The sequence below is a fragment of the Sorex fumeus genome, unplaced genomic scaffold (genome assembly GCF_029834395.1).
Source record: "Sorex fumeus unplaced genomic scaffold, SorFum_2.1 ptg000003l, whole genome shotgun sequence".
Taxonomy (NCBI): Eukaryota; Metazoa; Chordata; class Mammalia; order Eulipotyphla; family Soricidae; genus Sorex; species Sorex fumeus.
This window is the reverse complement of record NW_026606060.1, coordinates 10966967-10986710: the sequence shown is the minus strand read 5'-3', so window position 1 is coordinate 10986710 and position 19744 is coordinate 10966967. Positions and strand designations below refer to the sequence as shown.

The 19744-nt window shown below is 37.2% G+C and overlaps 1 pseudogene; it reads right to left on the bottom strand.

Moving 5' to 3' along the window:
• Nucleotides 1-18944: 18944 nt before the first annotated feature.
• Nucleotides 18945-19491, bottom strand: LOC130027095 (60S ribosomal protein L17-like; annotated as a pseudogene).
• Between the last annotated feature and the right edge of the window lie 253 nt (nucleotides 19492-19744).

Below are 19744 nucleotides of genomic sequence, written 5' to 3'. Positions count from 1 at the left end.
AAGACTGGCTTAATTTACTTAGAATAGTGTCATCAGTTTTAATTAGACACATAAAGCTCGAGTCATATTTTCTTCCTTTTTAAGGTTTACTAATATTTGATTATATTTACCATGTTTTACTCATTCGTTCAGGCATCAATGGAAAAGTGGCGCCTGTCTTTTGGTCTTTGTGAATATTGCTGTTCTATCATTTAAAGCTATCACTTTCATGATTGTCTTCATTTTTTTGAATTGTTGTAAGCAAAGTTCACTTAGTTAATCAAGTACACCAAGTGTTTGTTCATTTATTGTAATCAAGCACATGAAGACAAAAATCTTGTGGCAGGAGAGCAAGGTGGTCTTTATTCACCAGTGGGCTGAGTCCAGATAACAAGGGTGTCTAACGACATCAGACCTGATCAATGGTCTCACAAAACATTTTGTAGGGCATTGCTGCTTATTCAGATTCTGATTCATGTTCATACATCACAAGTTTTAAAATCTCTGCTTTTACAATGCAGCATCTTAATTAAGCCTCAGCAGAACCAATCTATCATAAAACCCAAACAAAGTGCCTGGAAGAATACTAGACAGCACACAGAATGAGTGTGAAGAGACACTTCTTCACAATCACAATCCAAAACAAAAACATCACCAAGGAGCCCCAAGCAGAAATGGGAGGACTTGACCCCCGTACCTTACCATGTTTCTCCAAGATCCTTCACTAATGATCCCTAAGCACAGACTCAGAACTAAGGCCTGAGCACTGCCAGATGTGGTCCCAAAACAAAATGTACAGACAAAAAAGAAATGAAATAAAAATATGTTTCTAAACTAAGGAAATTTTGGGGCTGGAGCAATAGCACAGCGGGCAGGACATTTGTCTTGCACATAGCCAACCTGGGTTCGATTCCCAGCATCCCATATGGTTCCCTGAGCACGGCCAGGGATGATTCCTGAGTGCAGAGCCAGGAGGAAACTCTGTACATCTCTGGGTGTGACCCAAAATGCAAAAAAAAAAAAAAAAAAAAAAAACCTAAGGAAATTTACCATCAAGAGCGGAGAGTTGTGCAGAAATCCCTCGAACCATGATCCTTATATTTACACTTCAGCATCAAGAGGTAAGAAATTTCAAGGCATAAACAGGGATCAGATTTGCTAGGTGGCATCTGTCGTTGAACTTTCACAGCATTTTAGTAGACCAGTAGATGTCATTATGGTCCTTTGTTGCCACAGCAACAAACACTAAGAGCAAATTCCTGAAGAGCATCCAACCACTCCAGCAAATAGTCATTTTCATGCATAGGAACAATTATCAAGTTTACTTTCTCTTGGCAAACAATCAGACATAGCCCCTGTCAGCCCACATATCAAATCAGCCTTATTTCTGAAGTCAAATTATCAAATATTTTCACAACTTTGTGCTCCTTCTGTGCCCTCTCCCCTGTATCCAACTTAGAAGAACTCTCTGGGGTTAAGAAAACAAAAATAGATTGACTTTAGTCTTACCATTTGGATGATGTGTAACACTTTCTGAGTGAAGACACCTTAATATGCCAAGATAGCACCTTATAAATATCTTTGGGCTCCAACTTTGTCAGTATTGGTCAGTGTGGATTGTATTAAGAATTTTCCTTACCTACAAACACCTTTATCCTCGTTATCCTATCAAAAGCATCTTTTGGCAATATTTTTCTGTCCTGTTCTCTGTATGTGATAGATATCCATTGTATATTTCTCAACTGTGCATGATCACCATTTCCCCTTGGATGAAGAAGTTTTGTTAAAAAAAAAAGTAATAACCAACTAAATATGTTAACCAATTGTTATTCCACCCTAATTTGACCTTGTATTAAGCTAGTCACCTTCCACCCCAACAGTATCTCCCCGCCCCCACACACACACTCACCCTTTGTTTTCAACTTGTTTTAAAACCTATACTCACTATGTTGAAAACTTGCATTGATTCCTTCCCAGCGAACTCCCTTTTTTCTAGTCAGTTGTTCCTGTGATTTTTCTTTTTTTCAGAAGGCACTTCTGTGATCTGAATACATTTACAGATCTCCCAAACATAGGGGTCCCATTGCCCAATGGGTGCCTGTAATGGCCTCAACCAGCTAATTTCTGTACCCTGTCAGCCACTGAATGTGGCTTTCTTACTGACTGTGACACAAGTCTAGACTTAGTACCAAATTTCCAGTTGTCCCTAGGGCTCTGAGAATGTGGCACGGCCAGCGACTGGTGCCTACTGCTAACAAAGAAATCTGCAGTTGCTGAAACAAGCACCAATGGCCACAGGGAAGGTGGGAATGTTTGCTCCTGGATGGGCCAGAATCACTGTTCACATCTCATAAACCCCTTCATTCTAGCAGCTATTGAACAGTGCCAACCCAGGAATTCACGGTGGCTAATTTCAGCACACAGTCACTTCCGGATATCTGTGAAGCTGCCCCCAGAGCTGCCAATCTTGCTCACTTGAGACTGGCAAGGAGTGCCCGGGGCACTGTGGCAGTGACAAGAGGTGTTTTATCTGCTCTGTACCCTTACACATACAGACTCCTCAAGATTCTCTGCTGCCAGCTGGGAGTCCTGCCCCAGGCCGCCTTTGGTTTACCCCAGCACTGGTTCTGCAGTCCTCACCCAGTTCTCTGTACCAATCTACTACGTGCTGAAACTTAAAAAACTAGAAATTCTAAGTCGTACTTAGGACCAATAGCTTCCCTCCAATGAAATCATTGGCGCAGATCGTTTTTCTAGTGTGTTTTACCAAACATCATAGATGCCTTATAACCTATCTTTCTCAACCTTTCGCCCCCCCCCCAAAAGAAATTTCTCTCAAAGACATTTTTTTGAAAAAAATTCTACCCTGTTTTTTCTAAATTCTTTTTTCAAATACCTTAATAGAAATATAATTTTCTCTTTTTCTACTTTAGTGTGAGGGAGGGTATTAGTATATTTTAAAATATAGCACATTTCAATTTCTTCAATATTCTTTAATGTTGCCATATATATTTTTTCTAATTTATAACTTATCAGAAAACCTTGGATTATGTTGATAGCACAGTGGGTAGGGCGGTCGCCTTACAAACGGCCAACATGGCCGACCCGAGTTCGAGTCCTCCGCCCCTCTCGGAGAGCCCGGCAAGCTACCGAGAGTATTCCATATGCCAAACACAGTAACAACAAAGTCTCCAATGGAGACGTTACTGGGCCCGCTCGAGCAAATCGATGATCAACGGGAGGGCCTTTACTTTACTTTTACTATTAATGATTCAAAAAACATTGACCAAATAAGTTCATTTGTATGTTCCTTGCCAGATTTGATGTTAGGGTTATGCATACTTATAAAAAAAACAGAATCAATTTTCCTATATCTTATTTTTAATTTTTTTTTCACCATGATTTGATGAGTACTGATGGCAGGTTCTTCAGGTGTTCAGCTCTGACCTTGTCTGGACCAGTTGCTGTTTGATTCTTTACTGACAAAATGGCGTGTCAGATTTTGGAAGGGAGAACGTTGGGAACAATATAAACATCCTGCAGAATTTGGTATGTGGGCAGGTACATGTGGCTATCAAAGAGATTTGAGTACAAGTCATGGATAATTTTCTCCATTGCCCTTCCGGAAACATCATAGATGCCTTATCGATCCATCAGGACATGGAGGGCAGTCATCTTGGTCTTGTAGCTGGCGAAGGACAGGCGGGCATTACAAATGCTTTTCCCGGCTGCTGCCGCATCTACCAGCACTGCTGCTCTTCTCTCTTTGAGGTCTTCCTTTATCGTATCTCTGCACTGCTTTGCGAGCTCGGATGTTTGCTTGTGGTTGCCTGAGACATGTGCCAAGCCATGTTGGTGAAAAAAACTCAAGAGTTTTCGAAGACAGGCTTTTTTTGTGTGTCGCTATCTCTCTCTTGGCGTTCCTTGCACAATCATGGAGGTGCTGGACCAGTCAATTGTAATTCTCGTCAATGTTGTCAACAACGGCATCTTTCCATGTTGCCGCAATAGTGCCAAAGAGCTCTTCACACGCTACCTGTCTGAATGCAAGTTTTTGTCCCAGTGAAAAACCAGCAGGACTGTACTACTGTATAAGAAGGGAGACATCCCCAACATTGGCAACTATCTTCCGATCTGCCTATTGTCTGTCATTTACAAGCTGTTCACTCGTGTCATCCTGAATAGAATTGGCAGATCACTAGATAAAGGACAACCATGCGAGCAAGCTGGGTTCCACAAAGGATTCAGCACTATTGACCATATCCACAAGATAACCAAGCTCATTGAGGTTTCTCGGGAGTTCAACATACCTCTCTGTCTAATGTTCATTGATTTAAAGAAGGCCTTTGATTCTGTTGAGATGGAAGCGGTCATCGAAGCCCGAGCTTATCAGGGCATTCATACTCAATACATCATGATCTTTGAATTCACTACCAGGATATCACCATTCTACAAAGAAGTGATCATCGATATCAAGAGAGGGGATCGGCAGGGTGATACCATTTCACCCAAACTCTTCAGTCCCACCCTCGAGAACCTCATGTGACGACCAGAATGGGAAGGAAAGGGAGTGAAGATAGATGGTCCGCAACTACACCACCTTTGCTTCGCTGTTGATATCGTTCTAATAACACCAAACATCCGCCAAGCCGCACAAAATCTGGCCAACTTCGACAGTTAGTGTGGAAAGGTCAGACTACAGCTGAATCTCATGAAGACAATGTTTATAAAAAAAAAAAAACAGTCTTGTTCCTGATGCTCCATTCGCTCTCAACAGAATGAACATCTTGAATGCAACAACTTGTACCTAGGTTGAGAAGTCAATATGACAAATGCCCTGGCACCTGAGTTGTGCAGGAGGAAGAGAGTGGCTTGGAATGCCTTCAAGAGCATTGAAGGAATAGCTAAGAGGACGAAAAACCTCCGGCTCTGGGCACATCTCTTTGATTCCACTGTTCTTCCTGCATTAACATACGCCTCAGAGATCTGGGCCCTATGCAAACAGGATGAGAACGCTATTCAGGTCTCCCAAGGAGGAATTGAAAGATCTATGCTTGAAGTATCACGTTTCACTCAAATGAGAGAAAGAATTCGGATTTCGGACCTCCACTGGCGGTCAAGAATCAGGGACGCTGTCTCGTTTGCCAAGGCGTCAAAAATCAGATGGGCTGGGCACGTAATGAGATTTGGAGATGACTGTTGGACTAGAGCCATTACCGACTGGATTCCGTGGGATGTCAAAAGACTGCATGGCTGCCCACCTACAAGATGGTCAGACTTCTTCATCAAGACCCTGAACAATTGGTTTGGGGCTCTTCATTTTTCTTGAATGAACAGACGCCATTGGGCTACACTAGCCCACTACAGAGGCAAATGGAGACATTACTGGTGCCCACTCAAGCAAATTGATGAGTACTGGGAAGTCAAGTGATCAAGTCAAGTGATCAAGTGACCATGATTTATTATACTTCTACTATTAGAGTGAATGTATGCAGCATCATGTCCACTCACCCTCCACCAGAGTGTCTATTTCCCTTTACCATAGTCTCTGGGCTCCCTTTTATAACTAGCTTCAACTCTGCCCACCTAAGGACCACCCACCCACCACTATCTCCCCACTGTAGTATTTCCATAGAACAGTTCACAGATTGAGTTGCTTTGGGCTATTGGGTATTCCATTACCATGAATCTTTATATCCCTCATATGAGAGACCATTTTGGATCTGTTCCTCTTCTTTGGACTTTGGCTTCGTTCAGCTAGACAGCTCCATTTATGCAGCTGCAACTATGATTTTTATTTTTTCTTGTAGGTGAGTTATATTACATTTTCATGTATACTATGATTTCTTTATCCAGTCAACTGTATTGGACCCTTGTGTTGTTTTCAGATTTTGACTATTTGGCTACTTCAGGTTTTGACTATCAGATGATTTTGATGTAATGAACATATGAAGGCACATATATTTTCTGAATAAAATTTATGGGTGGATGCCAAGAAATGAAAAGCCTCGGTTATATAGAAGCTCAATTCTTGAATTTTTGACAAGTATCTCTAGTGCTTTCCAAAAAGGTTCAATCAGGTTGCATTTCCACCATCAGTGCATGAAAGTTTCTTTAACCCACACCCATGCCAACACTGGTTGTTCTTGTTCTTTTCTGATGTGTGCCAATCTCACTATTCCGAATTACTATTTCATTATTGTTTTGTTTGCATTTCCTTCTCTATCAATGATGCTGTGCATTTTTTCTTATATCTATTGGCCATCTGTGTATCTTTTCAAAACCTTCTGGTCATCTGCATGTCTTTTGGATACAGATCCTTATTTTGGATGTGATTTTTCATTTCTTTAAATTTCTTGTTAAATTTTAGAAAAGCTTCATATAACTTGCATATTATCACTTTGCCAAACAAGTGCTAAGAAAATACTTTTTTTCCCAGTCTTTATATTCTGTGAATATTATCTTTTGCAGTATAGATAATTTTTAGTTTTATGTAATCCCATTTGTTTATCTTTGCTTTCATTTGTTTGGCCAGTGGCACTGAATCATTGAAGATGTTTCTAGAGTTAGTTGTGCCTGTTTTTCATAAATATAATTTATGGATTCAGGTCTGACCTTGAAGAAGTAATTCTATTTTGACTTTTGTGTATGCTAGGAGATGGGGGTCATGATTCCCTTCCGTCCCCCTTCCATGGGGCTGCCCATTTTTCTTAATAGTTTGTTGAAAGAAATTTCATCTCTCCATTTCATACTCTTAGCTGTATCATTAATGATGATCTTCCCATAAACATAAGAGGCTTCCAATTTTATTCCAGTTCTCTAAGAGTCTATCTTCATTCTATTACCACACTATCTTCATTACTATAGCTTTATAGTATAATTTAAAATTGTTAAGATTTTCCCATTTTTTTTTATTCTAAGATTACTTTGTTTTATTTTGTTCTAAGTTTGCTTTGGCTTTTTGGGGGGTGTGTGTGTGTGGGGGAGTTAATTACTTTCTATACATTTAGGCAGTATTTTTGGTCTATATCTTTAAAAAATGTCATGAGTATTTTTACAGGGACTGCATTTAATCTGTGTATTATTTTGGGTAGGAATGTTACTTGACAATATTAATCCTTCCAATCTACTAATAGGAGATGTACTTATGTTGTCTTATGTCTTTTCATTCTTTTTGCAGTACATAGTTTTATTTGTTTACATTTTTTTTACTTTCTATACAAAAATTATCATGTAATAGGTTGTAAAATATTTGTGTTAAATGTTTAACATATACCTAATTTTTTATTTAAGTATGTGTATTAATTATTTTAAATGATGCATTTTCCATAATTATATTGTTTTTTACATTTTTATTTTCAATATGATTCATTTTATGCATCATTACATTTTCTACTTTAAAAGAGAATAAAATTAGATTTCATAACATAGTCCTTATGTTCTAATGGTTCCTAAGTTTGTAAGTATAGTTTGTGGAGATGCCCTCTTTATAAACCTGACTTTGTGAGTTGTGGAGTAGTTTTTCATCTTTTTACATTTGCTGTAATGCCATTATTTTATACTAGCAGTGCTGCTACACCATACCCTCCATTATAATGGTAAGCTCCCTCCATAATTATTGAAAGGTCCTTTGTCACCCACACCCAGTACCCTCAGGTTACAATTCCATTGGCGGTATCTCAAGGTTGTTTCTGTTGGAAATTGTTTCTCTATACTCTGCATAGGAGGTCATATAATATTTGTCTTTTTCTTTTTAATTCACTTAGTATGTCATGTTCTAATTCCATTACATATGCAGTATATTGCAAGATTTTATGATTTCTCTGGGGCCAGAGAGGTAGTAAAGAGGTAAGATGGTTAGCCTTGAATCAGACTGACCCAAGTTTGATCCCTAGCACTTCCTATGATTTCCTGAGAACTACCAGGAGTGGTCTCTGAGCACAGAGCCAGTAATAAGACCTGAGAACAGCTGGGTGTGTCTCAACCCTCTCCTCACCCCCATCCCCCAAAAGATTTTATCTTTTCTCATAGATGAGTAATAGGCCATGGTGTATGTATTCCAAGGTTTTTTTTTTATCCATTTACAAGTTTGTCTCGTATTTGAGTTGTTTAAATAGTAGCTATATATATTTTCATTCCTCTTATTTTTTGTACAATATTGATATGTGCTCATCGGTCATACTGATCTTTCAATAAAATCAGTGATTGATCTTGTAATGTAAATATTTTTAGAACTATAACCTACTCTAACAAAAAATCTTGCTATTATTTGTCAAATTCCAAAAGTATGACAATCATAGAGTATCATTTTGACTTAATTTCAAGTGGTCCATATGATTAGAAAATAAAAGAATTCTTGTACATTAATTCTTGATGTGACATTCAGAAATATTTTCCCTCAATTATTTCACTGTAATTAATTTACATACCTACTCTCAATTATTTTTTTTATAAATTGCCAATGAGATTCCAGTTTTAGTTTCTTGCATTTTATGTGTTCAGTGAGTCACTTCATTCCACTAAAACATGAATCCTAGGATATAATGTAGAATTTGATCAAATTCTTTAAAACAGACACCCCCAAACAAATACTTGAATATATAGAATTACTGTTTTTTTTTAATGGAATTGAATCATGGCAACACAAAGAATTATCTTAGATTGCTAAGGCACAATCCCTAGTTAGTAGCCATCAGCAGCTCTATATCCATCAGTTCCTGCACTAACTGTCCAACACTGACCTCTGTGCACATTTTTTTCTTTTCTTCTCTTTCTTTTCTTTATTCAATTCATGTATTCTGTTATTTTAAAAATTATAAGAACAATTCTTTATTTTATGAAAAATAAAGTGAGAAATGAACTTTAATATATTTCATGATTTTTATTCAATTCAAGTCACAATGTGTCATGTTCAAGTTTGGTAATGAGGATATAATGTGTAAAGGTGTAATATGCTATTAGGTGATGTGATAATTTTTAAAAATTTAGTATATGGCCAGGAAAAGGGATCATGTAACCACTGTAAGCATTTTCTTGTTTCTGCTTTCTACGTGTCATGTTCATTTTCTTAACATTTTATTTTGTCTCTTCAGTTGTTAATTTTTTGAAGCTGATGCTTTCTAGTTTTTCTAATTTTTCCTGTTCCCCATACAAGTATTTTTGTTATTTCTTCATTTATTTAAGCTTGCTTAAATATTTAAGGCACCCTGTCTTCCCTCCAAAAACCAAAATAGATACTACAGCTGTTTTATCAACAGATAATGTTTATTCACATAATCAAAATTCTCTTTAGATTATATACCCATGTATATGTGATAACTTAAAAATGCTTAATAAAATTCTTTCTATCTATACTCATAAATGATGAATGTCTGGAATATTTTCAAACTTATAAACTTCATGCAGAATTTTCCCAGTGTTATTTTCTTTTATATTATCATTAGCATCTTGGACTAGATTAGCAGTAACAAATATACTCACATATGTATCAATTTGAACTAAAGTCATAGAACTTTTCAGGACAACCAAAAAATATCAAGAAATTTGGTTGATGTTTATAGCAGTGGGATTTTAGCTGACCTAGTTTTTACAAACAGCAAAATATTAAAAGTTTTCTATCATTATTTTCAACTTCACTTTATCATATCTCCTAGATATGTGTTGATTTTCTTGCTTCTGCATTAATGTTACTAAAATAAAACCAGGTGCCCTAAACCTGCTCATTTGAAGCAATTTAAAAGTCCAAAATCTGTGTCCCATTTTACTTCTAAGTGGTGTATGTGCTTCCCACTTTTCTTTTCTTATCTTCGGTGTCATTTTATATTATTTTTCAATGGCAATATACAGCAAATGAAGGTTCTGACAAATGACATATTATCAATATACTCAATAGTTATATCTGAGGTTTTGTAAACATGACTTTTAAAGTTCTCTATCTTTTCTACACTTTATCTTTAATGGAGTTAGAAAAGGATTAATGAGAATAATCATCTCAGGGTAAGCAAGTAAAAAAAAAAAAACAAATAAATAGAATTAGGTAGTTGAGACCAGGTCTTTGGCCCCACAAGAAGGAAAAGAAAGACCTGGACTTTGAGCTTGAGGTAGACCTGGACTTCCTACTGATCTTGAACACTGAAGTTATTTTTCATGAGTATAGAATTTACCATTCTCCTGCACCCGCACCTGGCTGTTCTCACCGGGGCCCCTTGGAGGGAGGTGGGTTGAGTTTTCCTCCCTGCCCCGAGCAGAGCCCCGGCAGGCGAAGACCTCCGGAACCAGTCACAGCCAGGCTTAAGACCACTCTCCACACGTTCAGATGAGCCTCAAGGATGAAGGAACGGGCAGAGGAGTCCAAGAATGCAGGACCCGGGGCTGAGATCTTCAAGTCTGCTCAGATCGGGACTGGTCCTCCTCCACCCAGATCCCCCATCTTCCAGTACGTAGACATTACACCCACCAACTGCCCCTGGAGCCGTATTATTCCATTAACGGCCAAGTCCCAGAGACTATAAAATCCAGCTCCTGGAAGACATCTTATTATCTAGTTCTTACTCTGGAGAACTTGGCAGGCTACCGTAAGTATCCTGCCTGGACAGCAGAGTCTGGCAAGCTCCCCATGGTGTATTCAATATGCCAAAAAACAATAATAATGATGGGTCTCATTCTCCTGACCCTGAAAGAGCCTTGAATGTGGCACTTTCTAAAATCTCAGGGCTAGGACAAAGGAGATGGTACTGGTGCCTGATCGAGGAAATTGATGAACAACAGGATGATAGTGACAGTGACAGTAATCTACTTAAATAGTTATAATAAATCTACTTCTAATATTTCTAGCAATGTCATTCTGTATGAGAATAGTAAGAGATACAAACTTACAGTTTGGTTCTTCCTGAGAACATCTCACTATATATTCTGCAGTCCTCAGGCCAGGTTAGTCTTCCTAACCCCAGCAGGGTCTTAGTCTCATCATTATTTACTTTTAGATCATGACAGCATTTGTCCATAATCATGCCCTCAATTTATAGTTGAGTATTGTGGTGCTTTGGCCTGGCACATTTCTATGCCAGGATAGCTCACAGCTTGCCCTGGGTCCATTCAAGGACCCAGCTTTTGGGGTACTAGGAACTAAGGGCAACTGAGTCAAGAAAGCAGATGCCCAGGAGTAAATATTATTCGTAGTCAATCAACTCCTAAGTTACAAAGCATAATACTAACTGTCTTCCTGTGTCTATACTGAAAGGACATTGCTTTAAGGTAAACTATTCAAAAGACATAATTTATAATACAAGTTCAGTGTCCTTAAATGGATCTGACCTTACAAATTAACGGAATCTGATCAGGGGAATAAACTGATTAACTGTTTAGGGAAGAGAGCATAGAGAAGTAGTTACAAATAAACAAAAGAATGACTGGAGCACTGGGATGGGTGTGACCGGATAAACCTAAGCTACCTGAGGAAGGACAAAGCAGTGTTATCCTACAGTTAAGCTTACTATGGATTAAGATGAGAATTAGAATTAGTTCTAGGTATAGGTTTTACATTGTGTAAAGTTTTGGTGTTAAATATTACTGTGTTCAAAAAAAGAAAAGAGGAGTAAAGTATTGGTCAGATGTTAAATTGGAAAGGTTTTATCTATGCTTAGTGCAGGCTTAGTATAATGATAGGATTAGCAATAGAATTAGCCTATGGTTACAGTTATGGTTGAGTTTGTAGAGATTGTAGGTATTACCTTTTACTGTGTTAATACTTAAATTGAATGTTTATTATAAAGAGATATTTGAATTTATGAAATGTAATTTTCTCATAAGTAAAGGCCAAGCTTAGTATGGGTTATAATGAGGAGAAAGCTTAGGGGAAGGTTTAGGTTTAGGGTTTATGAAAGGTTTAGGTGTTAAATGTTTTCTTTTCAAATTTATAAAAGTGAAGTGAAGTATTGGGTGTTTGTTAAATTTGGGCTAGTTGGTAGCTTTATGCCAACCCTTTGGTCAGACTTAGTATCATGGTAGAATTAACAATAGAATTTTCCCATGGCTAGGGTGCAGGTTTAGGTTGTGAAGATATTTGGGGTTAGGTTTTTCTGTGTCCATTTTCAAAATTAGTGATAAAGATAGGGAGATGTCTAAATTTTGGAAAAAATTTTGACATAAGGAATGATCAGACTTAGCATGAGTTAGGGTGAAGATAAGGATTAGGGTTAGGGTTATGGACTGTGTAGTATTTAGGTATAAACCTAAAAGTATTTATCTGTTCCAATTTATAAAGGCAAGTGACATATTGGAAAATTGTTAACTCTGGGTTAGTTGAGTTTATGCCTACTTGTCAGTTAGTTTTAGTCTAATATTAGGATTTAGTCCAATTTAATATTCTAATATTTATGATTACACTATGGCTAGAGTTAGGTTTAGGTTTTTGTAGGTTTTGAGTGTCACATTTTTATGTGTTCCTACATTATATTGAATGTTATATATGGTGAGAATTTTAAATTTACAACAGTTGGTAGTTTACTAGAATATCAGTAACGTTCAGAGTGAGTATGGGTTAGGGTTAAATTTAGGGCTGGGGTTAGGAGTAAGGATATTGTAGGCTTTAAGATTAAGTATCGCTTAATGTTAAGCACACAAGTGAAGTATTGGACAATTGTTAAATGTGGTCTAAATGTTCGTACTTAATATGAGTTTAGGTTAGAAGTATTATTAGGTGTAGCTTTAATATTAGAGATTGTGTAGGATTTATGTGTTAAGTATTAAAAAGGATTTATGTGTTCAGTATTAAAGAGTTAAGTGTAGTAATGGGTAGTTGTTGCATTTTGTGAAATTTGTTGTTTTATCCCAATGTTTGGGACAAGATTGCTACAATGAGAGATTTAGGAATAGGGGTAGCCTAGCGCTAATGTGGTTTTGTTTGTGAAGATTTTCTGTAATCTTTTTCTGTGTTAATACAAAATGAATGTTATGTATAGGGAGATACTTAAATTTAGGGAAAATTTTAATATTTGCTGTAAACAAAGGTCAGGTTTAGTACAGGTTAAGGTTTGGATTATAACTAGGGATAGGTTAGGATTAGGGAGAGTATAGCTGTTAAGCATTGCTCTCTCAAATTTAAAAAGTCATGTGTAATATTGGGGAGTTATTGCATTTGGGCTTATGCCTACATTTCAGTCAGGTTTAGTATGATGATAATGTATCCATTATGATTAGCCTAGTGCTAGAGATAATTAGGTTTGTTGAGGTTTAGAGGTGTTAGTTTCTCCTGTGTTCATACTTTCAAATGAATTGTTAAGGAGGCCTTTTATTTATTTATTTTTAAAATGCTCAGGTATTTTTTTTTCCTTGAATCACCGTGAGTTAGTTACAAAGCTTTGATGTTTGAGTTTCAGTCATACAATGACCCAAGACCCATCCCTTCACCAGTGCACATTCTCCACCACCAATATCCCCAGTATACACCCTCACCCCCTTTCCAACTCTCACTGCCTCCATGGTAATTTCCCCCATGCTCTCTCTAAATTTTGGGGCATTATGGTTTGCAATATAGATAGTAAGGAGTTATCAGGTTTGCTCCTTTATCGGCTTTCAGCACACATCTCCCATCCTGAACAATTCCTCCAACCATCATGATTTAATGATCCCTTCTCTATTCCAGTTGCCTTTTCCCCCAGTTCATGAGGCAGGCTTCTAACTATGGGTTGATATTCCTGGCCCTTGTGTCCACTGTCCTTGGGTGTCCATCTCATATTATGTTATTTTATATTCCACAAATGAGTTCAGTTCTCCTGTGTCTGTTCCTGTATTTCTGACTAATTTAACTTAACATGATACTCTCCATGTCCATCCACTTATAAACAAATTTCATGACTTTACCTCTCTTAACAGCTGCATAGTATTTCATTGTATAGATGTATCAGAGTTCTTTAATCAGTTGTCTGTTCTAGGTCACTCAGTTTTTTTCCAGATTCTGGCTATTGTGAACAGTGCTGCAATGAACATAAAGGTGCAGATGTCATTTCTACTGTTTTTTTCACACCCTCAGAATGTATTCTCAGAAGTGATATAGCAGGGTCATATGGAAATTCAATTTCTGGTTTTTGAAAGACTCTCCATATTTTTGAAGGACTCTCCATATTTTTTTCCAAAAAAGACTGGAGCAGTTATTATTACCATCAACAGTGAAGGAGTGACCCTTTTCCCCCACATTAATGCCAAGACTGGATGCTTTTGCTCTTTTGGATGTGTGCCAGTCTAAAGAGACATTTGAATTTAGGAAAGTCTTAACTTTTTGTCATCATTAATGGTGAGGATTAATATGGCTAAGGGTTATATTTAGGATTATAGCTAGAGTTAAGGTTAGGTATTATATAGGATTTAGTTGTTAAGTATTGCCTTGTTCAGTATTAAAAAGTCAAGTAAAATATAGTTGTTTGTTAAATTTGGGCTAATTTATTGGTTAAAAACAATGGTTGCATCTGGGTTACTATGATGATATAATTAACAATAGAATAAGCCTAAACTAGGATTAGAGTTTGGTTTGTGGAGATTTTACATCAATGCAACTCATTTCTTCCAGTCAGTGATTTATTCTATATTGATACTTTACTGTTAATTAAATTCACTCATTTTATTCCTATTCCCATTATATTTTTCTGTGAGTTTTTATCTTGATACAGAATATAATTTAGCAAATTATATTTGCTACTGCTGTTACTTTCAGTCCTTCTATCTATATTTTCTCAGATAAGCTCTTCTATCTGCACTTTCTAATAACTTATTCTAGAATAATAATAATATTATTATTAAGCTGACAGATTTAAAACAAGTTTATTTTCTCCACAATTCTAAAGTCTAACATGTGAAATCAAGAAGCTGGTAGCACCACATTATCCTTAGAGGCTCTAAAGGAGATTTCTGTTCATGCTTTATATAGATTTGTATGTTTCTACAATTTCTTGGCAATCTTTAGTGATAGATGTAGAAGTCTATCTTTGTCTTTGATACAACAAAGATTTCTTTCTTTTGTGTCTGTGTCTGTCTCATTCTCTCTTACAAGATCAGTCTTAGAAGATTTCCCTTTATATTAGTAATTGAGAGTTTGGATTATTTTCTTATAACATTTTCCTTTGAAAAAAATTGGTTTAATGGTATATATTTTAAGTACTGTGTTTTCTTTATGCCACAAATTTTTTTTGCTTTTAGTTTTTATGTATTTCAAATCCATTCTTAAATTTATCAAATGATTTTTAGGCTTTATTCATTATATTAATTATATATATATTAATCAATTGAATCATCACAAGAAACACAGTTAAGTTGTTCATAGATAACACAGTTACAAAGTTGTTCATAATTGGTTTCATTCATACAATGTTCCACCAACCATCCCTTCACCAGTGTACATTTCCCACCACCAATGTCCCCAGTTTCCCTCCAGCCCCCTTTACCCCAAGCTACCTTTAAGGCAGGTACTTTTCTTCTCTTTCTTTCTTTCTCTGTCTCTCCCTCTCTGGCTCTGTCTTTCTCTTTCTTTCTCTTTCTGTTTTTCTCTCACTCTCTCTCTCTCTCTCTCCTTTCTCTTTCCTTTTGTACATTATTGTTTGCAACACAGGTACTTAAAGATTATCATATTTGCCACTTTACCTATTGTCTGCACTCAGTTCTTGTCTAGTGATCATTTCTAACTATTTTGCAAAAGTGCTCCTTTCTTTATCCAAGCTTCCCTCCCTAACACTGCTTGTGGCAAGCTTCCAACTGTGAGACATTCCTCCTGGCCTTTGTTTGCACTGTCCTTGAGTATTAGTAGAATGCAATGTTTTCTTTATATTTTACAAATGAGTCCAATCATTTTATGTCTGTCCCTCTCTCTTTGAGACCAATTTCGTTCAACATGACACTCTCTGTGTTCATTTATATGCAAATTGCATGAATTCATTTTTCATGACCGCATAGTACTCCATTGTGAAGATGTACCACTGTCTCTTTATCTAGCCATCTGTTCTCAGGTTGTTTCGAGATTCTGGCAATTGTGAATAGTGCTGTGTAGGAAAATGGCTCTTCAATGTCTAAAGCCAGCTCCATATACCATATTGACTGTGTTTTTAGCTTTCAGGTCCTGTACCTCAGTAAAGTTTTGCAGAATGGCTAGCTGACCACTCTCTTCATAGGTAGGGTTCACTGGTACTTATATTTTTATTGTTGTTTAAACGTTCTTTATATATTTATTGATTTGTCTTTAAAATTTGTATTTGCATTTAATATATAGTCTACCTTTTTAAGTTCTATATAAGTTTAAGAGTGTTGTTTCCCACTGTTATTTGTTGCAATATTATATAGATACCAATTAGAGTCATTATATATATTAACAATGGTGTTCAGGAAAATCATTTACAACTCATTTTCATTTTATTCATTTGTGAATAATTTAAAAATAATATGCACGGCAGTTTCAAAAATCCAATTGCATAATCATATATACATGTTTGCATACATGCATATATACATACACACTTTTTAGCATTAGTCAAGATAGAAAAACTAATTGTAGGGTTTAGGAGGCTAACACGTCAATGTAAAATGCTAAAAAATAAACATTATTGCAAACATAAAACTTTTGTTTCCTCATATGTATTCCATCTCTTACAACTTAACAGTAATTGATGCAATAGCATTGATCTATCTTTTCAATAATTTTGTGATTTCTCATTATTATTCAAGGATCACTGTCACTGTGTCGCTGTCATCTCATTGTTCATCGATTTACCTGAGCAGGCAACAGTAACATCTCTATTCCTCCCAGCCCTGAGATTTTAGCAGCCTCTTCTTCTTCATCTTTCCCAACTATTAGAAGCTCTTTCAGGGTCAGAGCAATGAGACCTGTTATAGTTACTGATTTTGGCATATTAAATATGCCACAAGGAGCTTGTCAGGCTCTGTCAGTGTGGGCAGGATACTCTCTATAGCTTGCTAGGCTTTGCTGCCTGATGTCTGAACCCCATCAAATATGGTGTGATAATTATGGAAAACGAGTGGGACGTATCCTGTGGTCTGGAAAGTGGCCTGGAGCGTGGTGGCAGTTGGGTAATGGAGGTCCCTCACTGGGGCTGGGTTCCCTGGGGTGGGGAGGGTGGGGAGGGCTCCCACCCCCCCACTCTGGGGTGCCCCGAGTGAAAACAGCCTGGCGCAAAGTCCCGTGGCACAGGAGCCCCAGAGTGTGGGGGCGGGGGTGTCAGCGAGAGCCCTCCCGGCCCCAAGGGACCCAGCCCCAGCAGCCAAGCTCCACCACCCAATCTCCGGTGACCCAAGGATCACAATCGTAAGACCCACCCTGCCGGTGCCAGATGAAAGGATACTTCCACTTATGTATTTTTCATTCCAGTTTTCCAAAAAATTTACACTGTATCTTTAAGGCCTAATAAATGCAGTATTTAGTTGCTTCTTATTATACTATTTCTGGGAATGTGATAAAGACATTTTTTTCTAATGCTGTACAATAAATTCCTATGAATTAAGAACCTTAACATTGATTCATTGTCTCACAATTTTCATGAGTAGTGAATTTGGTCACAGCTTCTCTGTGTTCTCATCATAGGTGGTCATATGGCTGTAATCAAGAAATCAATTGAATTGCTTTTTGTTTGAAGACTTGGTAGGGAAAATTGACTTCCTCTCTCTATGAAGTTGTTGGCTGCATCTTTTTATTGCTGCTGTATGACTGAAGGTTTCAGAATCTTTCTGACTGAATGGAGAGTGCAATCAACTACTTTGAGATCAATCCCAGTTGCTAAAGTCTTCCCCTCCATTTCTTGTAATGAGGACATTCTTATTATAGTATACATTGCAGTAAACCAGCACGAAGAATGTTTCCCTTTAGTTTTATTAGACTAAATAAAATAATATACCTTAACAAAGCTGTAAAATTTATGAATTTTTGATGTTCTAACCTAGATGTGATAGTAACCATCACCTCTAACATATTTCAGTGGTTATAATTAATTACAGGGGCTGGAACCTTAGCACAGCCAGTAGGGTGCTTGACTTACATGCCACTCACCCGGTTTTGATTCCTAGCATCTCATATGGTCCCCCGAGCACTGCCAGTAGTAATTCCTGAGTGAAGAGACAGGAGTAACCCCTGTGCATTGCTGGGTGTGACCCAAAAAGCAAAAGATAAATAAATAAATAAATAAATTACAATATACTATTTTGGCTATGAATATGGAATTACCATAGTATGTGTCAACTACCATCAGATTGGCTTGGAATAATGAATATTTCCCAATAGTCATGTTTTCCTCTCCTCTAAAAGTAAAACATTTTCCATACATCATTAATTGAGGTCTGTACAGGTGAAAATTTTTACTTATTAGAGAGCATCAGATCTCCAAAAGCAAGATAAACTATTGTTGAAATATCATACTCAGAGTTTTAACTTAAAAATAACTTAACTTAACTTAAAAATAACTTTCAACATACTTCTCACATCCTGAAAGCATGCTGAAAGTAGACTATAGACCAAACATGATTGTCACCCATTGCCTCTTTTGCAAACCACAACACCCAACAAGAGAAAGAGAACAAAAGGGAATGCCCTGCCACAGAGGATGGGGGGGATGGGGGAGTGGGAGGGATACTGGGTTCCGTGGTGGTGGGAAATGGGCGCTGGTGGAGGGATGGGTATTTTATCATTGTATAATTGAAACCCAAGCACAAAAATGTGTAAGTCTGTAACTGTACCTCATGATGTCTCACTATTAAAAATTTAAAAAAAAAATAATAATAAATAAGGTAAAGGTAAAGGCCCTCCCGTTGATCATCGATTTGCTCGAGCGGGCCCAGTAACGTCTCCATTGGAGACTTTGTTGTTACTGTGTTTGGCATATCGAATACAAAAACTTTCAAATTTTATTTTAAAAATCAATTTATTAAAAAATGTAATTTTTTTTTTTCAGTTTACTTAGATTTTTATTTTATGCTGGGCTTATTCCTGGGCCATACATTTTTGCTTCTTCAGTTTCTTCTGTGATATCTTTTTCTTCTGTGCAACTTCCTCTTCAGGTTTAGGAACAACCTGTTCTTTGTCAGTAAGAATCATCTCAATGTGGCAGGGAGAGCTCATATAGGGGTTAATTCGCCCATGAACCCTCTAAGTTCTGTGGGGCATCTTGGGTGCCTTGTTCACCTGGATATGCTCAATGAACAGAGAATCCACATGTAAACCCTTGAGTTCAGCATTACTTTTTGCATTTTTAAGCATGGGCCGTAAAAACTCAGCACACTTTTTGGGCCAAGACCCGTTTTCCAACCTCACTATTTGGCCTGGGCGCACCTGCCAACGCCACCGTTGTAGCGCCGGAAGAACACACACTGCTTCTACAGAGTGATATCCTTCAAGTACTTAGTGGCCTTTCTGATACGCATGTCCTTGATGGCCTGAACCGTTTCCCGAGTGTTCTTGAAGTGCATGTGAAGGCTCGAGTCCTGGGACTTGCATCATTTCGTCGGGTCCAGTGAGTAGTGCACCATTTCGGGACCTCTAACGACCACTCACGGAGGAGTAAAATGTACATTTTAAACTCAGGACAGGATCATCTTTTGGGAAGTTATTTAAAAGAATACCATACTGAAAATAAATGTAAATGCCATTAAATCTTTTATACTTCAGAAGTATTATTTGGTAGTAAATTTAAATTACCATTGGGTTCTTATTTACAGGATGTCTAGTTTGCATTTATAAATATTTTGATTGAGTGATCTATTTTTGCCTGTTAAGGATATT